This window comes from Pipistrellus kuhlii, unplaced genomic scaffold (genome assembly GCF_014108245.1).
Source record: "Pipistrellus kuhlii isolate mPipKuh1 unplaced genomic scaffold, mPipKuh1.p scaffold_m20_p_10, whole genome shotgun sequence".
In the NCBI taxonomy this organism is placed as follows: Eukaryota; Metazoa; Chordata; class Mammalia; order Chiroptera; family Vespertilionidae; genus Pipistrellus; species Pipistrellus kuhlii.
The window spans coordinates 22,933,538-22,949,899 of NW_023425405.1; the positions used below are offsets into that span (position 1 = coordinate 22,933,538).

General features: G+C 35.4%; 1 pseudogene; it reads right to left on the reverse strand.

Moving 5' to 3' along the window:
- Positions 1-246: 246 nt before the first annotated feature.
- On the reverse strand, positions 247-316 carry LOC118714654 (annotated as a pseudogene).
- Between the last annotated feature and the right edge of the window lie 16,046 nt (positions 317-16,362).

Consider the following 16,362-nt stretch of genomic DNA (forward strand, 5'->3'; position numbering starts at 1 on the left):
CTTTTTGTGTATATTAACAATATATGCATATAGAGTATACATAGATCATATATTTTAAACATTGTTTTCCATATTTTAGCATTGTACATCATTCTATATTTATCTTTTTATTTTCTTTCATTGTTATATTTATGAAATTTATTGTTCTTCATTAAGTGTACTTGTTTATTTAGTTCTGTTGCTATATACCGTGTTATACCATTAAATGAATACAATATAATTGACTTAAGTTAATATGTTGAAATTTTAGGTTTTATTCAGTTTTATTATTGTATATATACTACACTTGATCTTAGCCAAAAGGCCGAGAAGCGATATTATTATTGTATATATAATGCTTCTTTGTCTATTCTTTCTGTGCACATGGACAGGCATTATTTTTAGAAAATATTACTAATCTTGGAATGACTGAGAGCCAGGATATGAATATGTTCAAGTTTCCAGACATTAACAAATTGCTTCCCAAATGTGTTGTTGTAATTTCAATGATCACTAATAATTGCTATTATTTTCACTTTCTTGCCAAAAACTTATATTTTAAGAGTTTAAAATTTTTAAGAGTCAGCTATGAATAAGTCAGTATAGCATTGGTCTTCTTTTTTAAAAATATATATCTTATTGATTTTTTACAGAGAGGAAGGGAAAGGGATAGAAAGTTAGAAACATCAGTGAGAGAGAAACATCCATCAGCTGCCTTCTGCATACTCCTACTGGGGATATGCCCGCAACCAAGGTCTATGCCCTTAACTGGAATTGAACCTGGAAACCTTCAGTCTGCATATGTATTATGTATCCACTGAGCCAAACTGGCTAGGGTTGGTCTTCTTTTTTTCTTTATTTTTGTTGTTGACAGTTTACAGATGTCTCCCATTCCCCTCCCCCTTTGCTCACCTCCACCCAGCCCCCACCCTCCTTCCCTCTGGCCATCCCCACCCTGTTGTCTGTGTCCAAAGGCTATGCATGATCTTGTTTGACCAATCTCTTGACCTTTTATCCAGTCCCCTCAAATCTCTCCTCTGGCATTTGTGGGTCTGCTCTTTGTATCCATATCTCTGGTTCTATTTTGTTTGTAAGTTTATTTTGCTCATTAGATTCCACATGTAAGTGAAATGATATGGTATTTGTCTTTCTCTGACTAGCTTATTTCACTTAGCATTATAATGTCCAGGTCCATTTATGCTATTGCAAAAGGTAATAGTTTCTTCTTTAATTGAATTTTTATGCATTTTCCTGATTATGGCTGTTGTAGTTTTTTGTTTTTTTGTTTTTTTGTTTTGTTTTGTTTTGGTTTTGTGACACTTTATTAATGGGAAGAAAATACTAAGAGTCAACCAGTGAGTACTCTGGGTTCTAGACATAGTCTTTTGTCCCTAGTATTTGCAGTAGAGAAGTTCCTCTTGGTGATTGGGATCAGTTACAACACAAGTAAAGTCCTGTTTTCTAGTCGGTTTAGGGTGGGGTGGGGGGAAGAGGGGGACTACAGAATGTCCAAGTAACAGTTTTATCTCATAGTTTTATGGAACCATTGGTTTATCCCCTGATGAAAGCATCCTCCCCTTGGGAACTATTATCTGTAAACCAGAAGAGATTGTAGTTGCTAACACTGGAAACAAAATTTTATGAGTGAATTATGAAGTAAAATAGGGAGAGAAGCCATTTCCATTTCCATTCCTTATTCTTATATTTGTTATTTTTGTAAAAGGGAATATATAGCACCTTATAATGGTCCTTGATATAAAGCATATACTTCATTCTATAAGACATCTGTCTTATCCTATTTTTTAAGGTTGTAGACACTTAACTGACACCATAACTGTCTTCATTAAACCAATTCAATTTTCAATTAGAACTGGGTTTCTATGTGATAGGGTATGTAGTAAGACCACTTAAGAGAGGAAGAGAAAGGGATATAGATTTAGAAACATCAGTGAGAGAGAAGGGAAAGGCAAGAGCCCATACTATATCAGGAAGCTAAACTTCCTTTGCATTGAAGTTAGTTCCTTTATCAGAAGAAATGCTGATAGTCAATACCATAGCATCATCACTGAATATGGTGTGAGATATGAATTTTCCTTTTCTGTCTATAATGTTCTGTCACCAGCCATGGACTCATGGAATGCCTTATCCTCCTTCATGTAACCTTTGGAGTTTCATGACTATGCAATAAGCTGCTACAGTGACCACTTTGTTCATTAGCTCCATTAAGCAATCACTGGAGAGAACTGGCTTGGGTAAGAGGGTAATTGAAATGAACAAATAAAGTCATATTGTCCACTACAGGAGGTCTTCTTAACATTGAAATAGGAAACATATCTTCACTGTTTGCTCATTCTGAGCAGCATATCAATAACTTTATTCCCTACCTTGTCACCAATTGCCTAATTCTGTACTTTTAATTTAGTACCATCCACCAAACCAATATCAACTACATATGAATAAATTAAAATTCATATTTCTGGTCATCATTATTCCAGGAAAAATTTACTACAGACTTTACCACGCAAAGTTCTGCTTACAGAGAGGATTTGCTTTATTTTACTCTTTCTGGGCTAACCCTGAGTGGGGAAGTAATGCCATAACTGTCCCCTTTCAAATGGTCTCCGTGTAGCTTGTAGAACCAAGAATTTAGAAAATCAGAATAGGGTCATTCATGGCTAGACATCTCTGAAGAGATGGCAACCATGAACACATCCAAGGTAGCACTAGAAATGAAGAATTTGGCCATTCTGAACCCCGAGACCCAAGAATCATGGCCAATAAAGTGAATAGAGGGATACCAGTGACTAAATTACAGTTTATGATGCCAGGATCTTACACTAGAGGAAGCCCTCCCTCATTCTTTTTCATATTTTTAGTCTCTCCCGCCCTTGTTACCGGTGGTGCTAAGTTTTAAGCCTTCTTCCAAAAAAGACACAGTCTGCAGGATCACCTTTCAAGAACTTTCAATATTCTTAAGTAGGACAAAGAAGGTTAGTTTGGAGCTGAAAAGTAATAAATTAATAAATGGCACATCTGGATTATTACTTAAAATAGCTTCAAGATATATCGGATTTTCAAGTTGCTTCTTCTGTTTATTAACCTTTCCCATTTTTTTCTTATTAATATTTATTTTTCTGAAAACATGAAGATTTGTCCTTCATCTGTTACATGGATTGTGAATATTTTCTCCTGGTCTGTGTCTTATTTCCTCACAATATGTAGATAGTTTTACTTTTTCTTAATACTTCTTTCTCTAAAATTATGGATACTAATTCTTTATCTGTAATGGAGGTTGCAAATGTCTCTTCTCTGTTTCTGGCTGGTCTTTTGGTTCAGTGCTATATTTTGCTTCACAAATATTTGAAATTAAATATAGAATAACAATTTAAAGTATGTCTTTCATTTTGAAATAATATTAGGTTTACAGAAATTTGCAAAGATAGTACAGAGTTTTAGTATAAAGCACTGATCTGACTTCTGTCATTGTTAACATCATATTACCCAAGTGCCTCTGTCAAAATTAAGAAATTGACTTTGGTGTGTTACTATTAACTAAACTCTGGGCTTCATTTGGATATCATCTATTAATGTCCTCATTCTGTTGCAGGATCCAATTCAGAGTAACACATTGAATTTAATTTCCATGTCACTTCAGTGTCCATCTGTAGCAGTTTCTTAGTTGTTGTTATTATGTATAACTTTGATTATCTTAAGGAATATCAGGCTCACATTAGATCTGTCTTATATGTATCAGGATAAGACTGGGGTTATGGGGTTTTGAAAAGGTATGTATCACAGCAATGAAATGCTCTTCCTCTCACATGATAGAAAGTACATGATCTACATATGACAGTAGTGATATTGATTTTGATCATTTGATGAAGGCAATTTGCTAGGTATCTCCACTGTCAAATTAGTATTTTCCCCACTTTCTTATTCAGTTCTTTAGAAGTGGATCACGGAGTCTAGCCTGTCCATAGGAAAGGGAAGGACCAGGACATAAATTCCACCTCTTGGAATATATATAACTAATTTGGGATTCTTCTGTAAAAAAAGCTATCTATTTTTCCCTTTGTTTATTGATTTCTATCTTTGTTTATTCAGTCCTTAGCCACTATTTACATCAGTGTGAATTTAGGGATATTTATTTTATAATTTGAGTTATGATTCTATGCTACCTTCTTTATTCTGTTATAAAATTGTTCCAGCTTTGGATATTGGGAGCTTTGTAAGGTCTGTTTCTCTTTTTCTTTGAAATACCCCCTTTTTATGGTCTGTTTCTTTAGCCTGCCTTTATTTTCTGATATAGTATGGTGCTCCAGGCTCATTTTATATTTTCCCAGCCTCAGCCCTAGAATCAGACATTTCTCTAAGAATTCTCATTCTTTCTATTCGAGGTTAGAAACTAGAAATTAGAAACTAAGGTCCGGGCTCTGGGTATGGTCATTGCTAATAGGTTGTCATTGCCTCTAGGACCTTCTGGTAGTCAGAGCTAAGTAATGCATGTGTGTATACTGATCTATAGCTATAATTTTTTCCTAAATGCCTGCTTATTGAACTACCCTCTATTTATATTTCTCCATCTCCCTCCATCTCTTATTTCCCTCTCTCTTTCTTTCTACACACACACACACACACACACACTAAATAAATAAAGAAATAAACAAACAAACAAATAAATAAATAAATAAAATGGGGGGTATTAAGTTGAATTAATCCATTCTTTCTCCAATTAATACTAATGTTTCTTTAAAAAAATCTATTTATTTTAGGGAAAGAGGAAGGGAGAGGATAGAGAGATAGAAACATTGATCCATGACTGGCTGCCTCCTGCATGTCCCCTACTGGGGATCAAGCCTGCAACCTGGGCATGGGCCCTGACCAGGAATAGAATGGGTGAGCTCTTGGTTCCTGGGTTTACCCTCAATGACTGAGCAACGCCAGCTGGATATGTTTCTTTAAAAAAATACTTATTTATCTATTTTATCTTCCATGCACTGATCCAGAGTGTGTGTGTGTGTGTAATCAAGTATCAAGTATATGGCAATTAAAATAGCCATCTTGATCTCCTGTGGTGGGGAAAATAGGTGATAATAGAGCTTGATGAGGAAAATCCAGATCATATTCTCTATGCAATTATTGAATTCAATGACTGTAGAAGTTTGTGGACCTTCAAAGGAAACCCTACATGAATTAGCTTAAGGGAATTCTATAGAGAAATGTAGTTCTTATATCAATATGTGCCTCCTTCCCTCACACTAGTGTTCAGTATACAGGATAGAGCAAAAGTATGCTTATAGTTGTGAGTATGCAAACAACAGAGTTAATTCTTGTATTATTTATTATTTTATATATGAACAATTGTAAACCTACCTTTATCCCAGTCTGTATATCCCAGTAGTTTCAGAAGGACATAAGGTTGTTGTTTTTTCTTATATGTTTGGTAATATCCATTTCTGAAGCCAAGGAAGATTCAAAAAATACCTTGGGGAAAAAATCCCTTGGGCATTGGATTTATCATCAGATTTTGACTTTTTTTTTTTAAAGAGAGAAAACAACTTATGTTGTTTGTATGTCTTCATTGATAAAAGCTCTGTCTCTTATTTGTACTTCAATAATTATTACAGTGCCTGGTAATTTAATAAAACTGGGGATATTGCACATATTTTTACAATACTGTATACTAGATACTTTTCAAAGTGTTTTGAATGTGAGTAAACAGACAAAAACTCTTTAACATCCAGAGATAAAATTGTTGATTTTGCCCCTGAAGGACATAAAGACATACACACACATAGGCACACACACAGACATACACATTGAATTTCAATTTACCCCTTCTGGAAAACCAGAAGATTATCATATTTCTTTGTTTACTAGAGCTATAGATAGCACCATGACTGTACTTAAAGAATAGTGATATTAATGATGACCTGGAAAGATATAACTTATTTTTATGAGAGTACACATAAAAGCAGTGTCCTCACATTGCGTATTCTTAGATTCAATATTGATCACACTCAATCATCCTGACTAGCATAAATATGCTCATACACTTTTATTAAAAATACTTTAACTTGTCAGCCAAAGCCTTATAGCCTACACTTTCTTACAGATACTTTGGTGCTCTTTATTCCACTTAAGAAACTTTGAGTTCTATAAAAATATTAAAAAGAACTTTAAGATAGCCATTGTTGATAGGAGGGAAAAAAAATAGAACAAGATAAATGGGAGTATGGAAACACAATCAGATACAACAAGGAACACAGGACAAGAATAATCTAGACTATCAGCAATGCTGCCTTCTTATTTCTCCTTGAGGATGAATTGATTATCAAGGATTAGTTATGTATAGAAATTAGACCCTAGGGAAAATGTTACTGCCTCTTGGACAATGACTACCTTTCAGAGCTAAACACTGTGAAATCTGGATTCTGTGTTTCAGTGAGCTATGGAGTGATATCATAGCCTTTGTTTCCCTTTTTTGTGACTTAGTGAAATGATTGGCCTGCAGTAACTGGCTTCTTTTTTTAATTTAAAGAGGCATTCAATTGTGTTCATAAAAGATTAAATGTTTACCTTGATTTTATTAGTGTTATACATCTCCTCCTAGAAATCTATTTTTAATAAAAATCTGTTTTTCTACTTACCTAAACATCTGTCAGAAAAGTTGATTATTGTCCTGTAAATCCTTAACAAAATTGATTAACAAAATACCACAGCAGGTTACTTTGTATCTTTTCAAGAATCAACATAGTACCTACATCATCTTAACATATAAAGAGGTAATATGCAAATTAGGCTGGGATGCCATAATGGGATGACTGGACAGGAGGAGGGGCTGGACATGGCCCCAAGCCTGAAAGAACAACATACAGGCATGGCCCCAAGCCTGAGAGAGCAACACATAGGGGTGCTGCTCCGAGCCTCTGCAGTGTGGCTTGAGGCAGACCCCCAGTGGGCATAAGCACACATACACACACACATACACACACACACACATACACACATACACACACACACACACACACACACACACACACACGTGCCTGCTCTGAGTCTCTAATGGCTAGACTGTGGCTAAGGTCCGCTCCCTGGAGAGCAGACCTAAGCCATCAGTAGGACATCCCCTGAAGGTTCCTAGACTGTGAGAGGGCACAGGCTGGGCTGAGAGACCTCCCCTCTCCAAGTGCATGAATTTCATGCACTGGGCCTCTAATGTATATATTTCTGACTGGGAATCAAACCAGTGCTCAACCACTGAGCTATGCCAGCCAGGCTATTTCTTATATTTTATTATCTGTATATTCTATAATATTGACAAAAATCATCCCTATGTCATTGGATGCTATTTTGCATATGTTTTATTCAACTAAAATTTATATTTTTAATTTTATTGTTCTTTCATTGTAATAAGAACACTTACTATGAGATCTCTACCCTATTAATTTTAAAGTGCATAATAAAAATATAAACTATAGGCACTATATTTTATAGACATTATGTAGGATGAAATGTATTAAGTAAGAGTTTATTTTCAACAAATAATAAAATATTTAAATATACATATTTAAATATTTTATTGATTTTTAGAGAGAAAGGAAGGGAGAGTGAAGGAGAAACATTGCTATGAGAGCTCAACATCCATCTGCTGTCTCCTGCACATCCACTACTGGGGATCCAGCCCAGCACCTGGGCATGTGGCTTGATAGAGAATTGAATTAGCAACCTTTTGGTATATGGGACAATGACCAGCCAACTGAGCCACACTGGCCAGGGCAATAAATATAACATTTTATGATGTAATAGTACAGCTCGAAGTTTGTTTATTCAGCTAAGGGTATGAATTGACTATCTCTTGACTTTTCAAATGAGAAAACATTTCATACTTTCATGCATTCAAATTTTTGGCTAATTACAAGATTCATTTGGAACAATGCATACAATATAAGAAAAATAACTTATTGTAGACTTGTATAATAGAATCTATCTTCTTGTTTATTTAATTAGCTACTGATTTAAAAGAAAACAAAACTTTTGCACCAGAATCACCTCTATTTTGTCATCTTGCATTCCATCTCCCCTTGAGATTCTCCACTCTGATTACCACTGCTTTAATCACACTGGTACCCAGGGGCTTGCTCATTGTTTTTTTAAAAGACTAGCCTCAGGGTGGAAACAAATCTCCTACATTAGATTTGTTGGAACAACTGAGAATTGAAAATGTACTTTTCAGTAGATTTCAATACCAAGGAAGAATAAGAGGAAAATAAAAAAAGATGTAAGAATCATTGAAACCATATAGCTAAGAATTATTGCTAAATATTTATTGGATTATCTTCCCTTCTTCAACCTCCCCATGTACACATTGTTACTCTTACCTGGACCATTTCATACGATTGGCAGTCCCTTTGCTTGGCCACTTTGCTTTTCAATTTCTATCCCAACTCTCAGAGAAGGGCCAATCTTCTTCCCTTTTTGTGGTATTCTATTCCTAACCATCTGGAACTCCATCTGCAAAGTCCTTTTGTGCCTCTGCCACTGACTGAAGGTCCATGTTGTTTTTTCTACTGTACACTGTTTGCATGACATTCTTTCTCCAGTCTCCAATTCCCGTCGAATTCACCTCATACTCCATTGTCAAAGCTGTTTGATAGCTCTGTCCTGAGTTTCTGCTGTTCTTCTGCTTGGAAAGCTTTTTACCGTTGGTCCCCTTTGCCAAGACCTGTTCACCTATTCTTCAATAGCACTTTATTTTCCATCTTCTTTGAGAACCTTTATGAACATGGCCTAAGCAAGGTTTTTTTGTTTGTTTGTTTGTTTTTATTTCTCCATCTTCTGTGTCACCAACATATGTCGAACCCATCACTTTGATAGATGACACAGGCTAGTGACATCATCATTCTGCATTTCAATTTTCCTTAAAGTGAAAATGTGAATGCTAATAAAATCCATCTTACTGTTTTTTCCTCACCTGAGGATATGCTTTTATTGATTTTTTATAGAGAGGGAGGGAGGAAAGGAAGAGGAAGGGAAAGAGAGAGATTGGTTGCCTCTTGTATGAGCCTTGATCAGGATTGAACCTGCAACCCAGGTATGTGTCTGGACTAGGAATCAAACCCACAAACTGTAGGTATTAATTTAATTATCATAATCATTGTGTTTATCTTACCTTTAAGGAAAACACACTAAAATCAAACATAAGCACACATACAAATCACACACATAGGGATAAACTTAGTAACCCAGAAAATGAAAATATTACATAGCATTATTAAATTTGGAAATTGTTTTGAAGAGCCATCTAAGTGCAAAGATGTTACAAGAATTTCTGATTATTTACCAGGATAAGCATTACATTTTTGTTGTGTTTGTTATATCAAATATTAAAGGAAATATAGACGTTTTCTTCACTTTCTTTAGTCCTTAAAAATTCTGGTGCCAGGCTACTTTTTTTTTTTAACTGTTTCGGTATTTAAATTCCATATATTTCTCTAAAAGTAATAGGGTATTTATCTATATTAGGGGTGTCGAACTCAATCAGAGAAGGGGCCAAAATCTAAAATCCAGCCTAAATCGGGGGCCGAATGGTTTACTGAACAGTCATAAACTGTCATTGTGATGGAAACACAGCGGAGTGCAGTGATGACAGTGCGGTGCGGGCCACATTGCAAGGCCTGGCGGGATGGATTTGGCCCGCGGGCCTTGTGTTTGACACATGTGATCTATATAAAGCTTTTAGCACCCCTCCTCCCCCATTTTCCAAGTAATTAAGGACTAGATAGTTGAAGGTATTGATAAGCAGCAGGGCATGTATGTTTTGTGTAAGGTGACAGTACTTAAGAGACATCCTTCTCTTTCAAGAGCAGTCATGCTAATGGGAAGCAGGAAGCTCTGAGTCCAGGAGCCAAAGGGAAAAATCCCCTGAGGAAGATGTCTGCCAAGTCAGCATGTGTGTGGTATAGATAAGAAAAACCCAGAAAAAGTCCATCTTCTTGACTTTTATCAATGATTGTGCCAGTTCATTGTTTTCCGAGTTCCTTCCCAGGTGGACGTGAACACTCAAGTGTGACATGGCCACACTATGGGAATAGGTGCTGTCCCGATCGTAATACTCCTTACTTAGTGAAAGGTTGTTTTATGGACCAGAAGCTGAAACCATGAAGGACTAGGCTGGGGACACTTTAAGGGGAATGCCAGGATTTTTCCCCCTGAGTTGGAAGGAGGAATTTGGCAGGGCTGAGCCTCCAACACACACACACACACACACACACACACACACACACACACATATATTCAAACAGCTTTATTAAGTTATAATTGATATAAACTGTACATAGTTATGTCTTTCAATGAGTTTTGGTATATGCATTCATCTATGAAACTTAAACCACAATCAAGATAATACACATATCATCACACCCCAAAGTTTCCTTGTGTTTCTTTGTTTTTATTTGGTTTTGTTTTTATGGTAAGACATAATAGGATTTCTTGCCTCAATATATTAGGTCTAGTAATAATTAATGTCGTTTTCTAATACTTTTTAAATCGAATTTATTTAAACAATACAACAAAATTTAATCAACAATATAGTTGCCATTGTTTTCTACTACTTGTGCCCAATGCTCAGGAAGCATTTTTATCCCTCTGTTGTAAAATTCTTGTGATTTTGATGCATAAAATTAGGTCAATGCATTTTTGAGGCATTCTTCATTATTAAATTTTTTTCCAAGAAGAAAAGTTTTGCAAAGAACGAAACAAATGGTAATCGGAAGGGGCAATATCAGGAGAATATGCAGGTTGAGGGAGAACTTCCCATTCCAACTGGCGCAGTTTTTCAGCAGTGATTCTTGCAGTATGCGGTCGTGCGTTATCGTGGTGAAGAATTACGCCCTTCCGATTAATCAGCGCAGGTTCTTTTTCTCTTAAAGCTTGGGCTAACCTTTCCAATTGGGCACTATACACTGCACTTGTAATGGTTTGGTTAGATGGTAAAAGTTCATAATGAAGAATTCCTTTAAAATTCCACCAAACACAGAACATCACTTTTTTCGCATGCAAGTCAGGTTTTGGCGTGGGCTGCGGAGCCTCATTTTTGTCCAACCATTGAGGCTGCCTTTTCAAATTAACATACAGCACCCATTGTTTATCTCCAGTCACAATTTGCTCTAAAAACGGCAAACGGTTTTGACGAGAGAGGAGAGAACTGCAAATTGTGACTCTTTGATTACGGTTGTTGTCGGTCAACTCATGAGGAACCCATTTTCCAAACTTTTGGACTTTGCCAAGTGCACGCAATTGATTGGAAATTGTTTTTTGTGAACAATTTAAAGTTGTCGCAAGCTCTTGTTGGGTAATTTGAGGATTTTGCACCAAAAGAGCTTGAAGAGCTTCTTGATCAAAATAGGACACACAGCCTCGACCACTCTTGTCATCTAACGAAAAATTTCCCTCACGAAATTTCTCAAACCAACGCTGGCATTTTCTGGCGCTAACTGCATCTTGACCAAGAGCACTACAGATGTTTTTTGCAGCCTCACTTGCTTTTCTTCCTAATTGGAACTCGTAAAGCATGCAGTGCCGAATATGCTCTTCATCTGCCATCTTCTTAGCCCTAGTTTTGCAACAAAAACCAAACCAAACACAAACTTTTTCAAGCAAAACTTGTTAATTGCACTTCACACGTTCTGTAGATACCACGTGTTTGAAGGTTATGTCAATAGAAGTCAACGCCAAGCAAGATTTTAAACGAATGTTGAAAAACGACATTAATTATTACTAGAATTACTAGACCCGATATTTTAAAGCATTCAGTACAGTAGTGTTATCTATAGGCACTATATTTTCATTTCAATGTTAAAATATTATTCACTGTTATCAAAATTTGGAAATAATCCAACTGTCCATCAATAAATAAATGGATACATAAACTGTTACCTACATACTGTGGATTATTCTGCCTTGAATAAAATGAGGAACTCCAACTACATAGGACTAATGGACGACTCTTAAGGATATGATGCTAAGTGAAATAAGCCAGTTACAGAAGGACAGAGGCTGCATGATTTTCCTCTACCAGGTTACTAACATAGTCTCAGAGAAGCAGACATGAGAATGTGGTTTCCAGGGTTTAGGGTTTATGAGGGGAAAATATGAAATCGATGTTCAACGAGTATAACGTTTCAGTGATGCAACTAACTGTACTTTTTTTCAGTATGTTGTGGATTATCCTCTTAGATGAGTGGTTTCCTGAGGTAGCCATTAAAATTAATATTTGCAAGAGTTTTGGGTTTCCATAGCATGAAGGCAGAATTAAGTGAATCCGTGTAACAACCCTGTTCATCTCATCATTTTAAACAGAACTTTAAACAAAACTTTACATAATACTCCAGGGAAGGGTTGTTTTGTTTGATGGTGTTCCTATCAGCTTAGTCAAGACTGCCAGTGATAATAAAACTTGCATTTGTTGGTAAGAGTGTCTGCCCCCCATTTCCCAAAGCCAGACTTCAGATATTAATGAATATTTTCTCTCCTGAGAAGCTCCAGTGTGGCAGCTCTGGTCAGAGCACGTCCACGCCATGCCCAGTGATCGGGACATGACAGCAAGTCTAATGTGCTGAACGTGCACGGGCCAGATGTAAGCTATTACACACAATTAGCGAGCCCGATTCCAAGGAACGGCTTTCCGTGCCGATGGCAAAACTGGGAGATATTACTAATTGCACTGCTTCAAGCTTCAGCCTCTTCAGCTGAATAAGATGTTTTGTGATTTCCCCGGGAGCATGAGGCTTGACGCTGAAATACATTTTCTGACAGATTGACAAATAGGGCAAGCTTTTAAAACATATTTCAGATTCTAGAATATAAAACAAGAATGAAGGAAGGGTTTTATTTTCTCTCCCCAGTGCAAACAAATTGTTTTCAAAGAATTATCTTCTTTCTCTAACATTTCCATTTTTTTGTTTTATTTTTTTGGTGAGCATGTATTTCTTTTCCACCTATTTTGCTTATTACAAAAAATACATAAAAATCTTTCAGATTACATTAGTAATGTATTCTATGAGTGTTAAATTAAGCAATCATCAGCTATAACAACTTAGGGGTATCAGGTTTGGGGGGTCAATATGAAAAATAGTCAAGTGTTTTAGCTTATGAGTTATTTATTGTGGTATTTGTTATTGTGAGCCCTCCACTCCCCAAAGATGTCTACACAGTAATCAATGGAATCCTTGCGGATGTTGCTTTATGTGGCAAGAAGGATTTTTCAGATATTATTAAGGCTGGAGACCTTTATATAGCATACTGCCCTGAGTATCTGGATAGGCACAATCTAATCACATAAGCCTTTTAAAGCAGAGCAATTTCTCTGGCTTAAGTTACAAGAAAGATTGGCAGAAGTCAGATTTCAATCGTGGAAACCCCTTTTCTGGCTTTGGGACATGGGGCCAGGGCCACATCACGGCCTCCAGATATTACCTGCAACAAGGAAATGAGATTCTGCTAGCAGCATGCCTGGGATCCGAAGTAGGTTTTCCCAGAGACTACTGATGACAGCCCAGCAGTGGTGTCTGTAACCTAGAAGGGAAAAGCCAGCTCAGCCAACCCAGACTCCTAACTTATAGACCTGGGAGATAATAAATGTATGTTCTTTTAAAGGGCTAAGCTAATGGCAATTGATGTCAGACATAGAAAACGAATACACTGATTTATGGATTACCTATTTTCAAAAATGATTTAAATTGCATTTTAATACAAACAGAAGCACTATTATGCTATAATGAAATGTCAATAATTTAAGATTAATTAATAAAAATCTTAACATCTGTAAAGTAAGGATCACGTTTAGCAGAGTCAGCTATAAATCCTGCTTACTGAAAACATACCAGTTTTTCTGGAGAAATATACCTTTTCATAATTTGTTACAAAAATAGAGACTGATACATTTTAATTGAATGTATGAAGTAACAGGACTAAAATATAATTCTGTTTAAGGTAAGAAGATATATATGATTTTAGACTACACTGGATGAATAAATTATTTGGAAGAAAGCTAGAGGATAGAAAGGAAAATATTGACAGAGAAGAAGTCAGAGTTAGAAAAATATTGAATTAAGGGAATAGGGATGATGGGTGAAATTTGCCTTGAAAGGAATAGGGATATTGTTTTATCTTACTCAAGAGGAAATAAAACACAGTAAAAGAAAAAAGAAATAAATAAAAAGATCTGAGTATGTGTCTGACATTAATGCATGCTAATTAATTCAATATTCCTGGGACGCACTAGGCAAACATTATTATTCCCTTTTCAAAAATGATACATTTTGAGACTTGGGAGTTTAACCTGTATATTCTCTATTCTCCATCAGCACAATATGAGAACCTTTTACAGCAAAAATATATATTCACGTTATTTTTCTACTTAAGACCTCCAGTGATTCCGCATCCTACACATATTAAAACCAATGTGCTCTGGCTTACAAGGTCCATCCAATCTGGCTTCTAGGTAATGGTCTGAACTCATCTTCTTTTTTATAGCACCCTCTGCTTCAGCCTCTGGGGCCTTCCTTCTGCTCTTTCCAAATGCTCAAAGTTCACTCCCATTCTGAAGCCTTTGCAACTACTTTCTACCAGGAATTACCATCACTTCTTATCCCACTCCTCAATCATGTTTCTGCTCAAATGTTATCTCTTCAGAGTGGTCCATTCTGCCTGTTCTATTGAAAATTGTTCTGCCATCCTGTTTTATCACAATATTTCACCATTTACATCTCTCCACTAGCTACTCATATAACTTCTATAATGTTCATTTGAATGTATGTTCCACAGGAAAGGCACATTATTTTGATTGTATTTTTATGTAGCCCCAGAGTCTAGATGGGTACCTGGCACATAATAGCTGCTCAATAGAAACTTTTTGGATAAATAAATAAACAAGAGAAGAGTCATATAGCTAACAAATCACAAGGACCTTAGTTCCAAAATTCTTTTTTTTTTTTTTTTTTTTTTTTTTTTAATATTCCATCCACATGAGAAGGTGAAGGTTTGCATATCATGTGGTCTTAAAGTGTCCATTATTTAGTAGATAGTATTTTCCTCAGGAATAGCATTTCCTCAGGGGAGCAATATAAGGCTCATCCTGACATCTTGACTTTTTGTTGTTGTTGTGTAAGTTATAAATAAAGCTAAGCTTAATTGAATATTTTACATATATTCCCTTAAAAATGATAAGTGATAAATACTTAAGAAAGATTGGGTTTAAGGACTGGAAAAAAAGGGAATAGCAAAATTTAGGCTTACTAAATAGAAAACCTGTATTCTAAAATTATATTGCACAAAAAATTTAAAATTTCACTTAGAATTAAAAAACACAAAGTTTTTGTTTCAACAAAATTATTTTTCAATTTGGTTAACTTATGGCACTCTGAAGGCCATTTAGATTCTCTCTCTCTCTCTCTCAGAATTTCTTTGCACAGGAAGATACTTCTTTGGAGCACAATGTATTTTTCTAGATAATATTTATTATTTAGGAGTTTGCAGAGGAAATGTCAGTTGAATGGATGAGCTACACTAGATTATACTTCTGAAGAAATCAATAAGTACATAAACAATATCACCTTTGGAAACTAACTATCAGATTTGTTGAACACTTTACTGCTTAATTTACATTACAGTTTTTGTATGATGAAGTTTACCTTGCTACATTTACTATTTTATTAATCTTTTCTACTTCAGGGAAGAACAAAGAATTTGCTTAGCATATGGAATAAGATTGTTTCACTTTTCATCCACTTTGATTATTTTTTTAAGAATAAGGTTGTTACTGATTATGGTAGAAAAACATTGAGTCACAGAGCTGTTTATGCATGAGCACAGTAATTCTTCATTCTGTTTATTGAGGGCAAGTTTGAAATTGAAATGCCACACGCCATTATGAGGAACCAGTAGTTTATACATGAGGGCAGTTTGCTGGGATTAATGTCATGAAAATGCTCAGAAGAGCAAACAAAAGGTAATATTTCTACCTATTGTTATTCTGCATCCATTTAAAAATGTTGTTTTTTAAATTTAAACTTAATAGTAATAATAAAGATGGTAATAGATTAATGAAAACTTCTGTTATTTCATTATTCCATAACTTTAACAAGAAAAATGAAAGTTAAAACTGTCTTTCTACTGATTTCTTGGGCTCATAAAAAGCCATAATCCTATAGCCATATAATCAGTATAATCAGGAAAAAGTAAGTAAAATCAGAATTGGACTGATGTTGATATGATTTTTTTTGAAGTTTTAATAAGCTTTTGTTTATTTTGCCTGGTCTATTTATCAAAAAAGTTAAGTGTGTTTCTCCATGCATAGGATACATTATCTATATGTCTATGTAT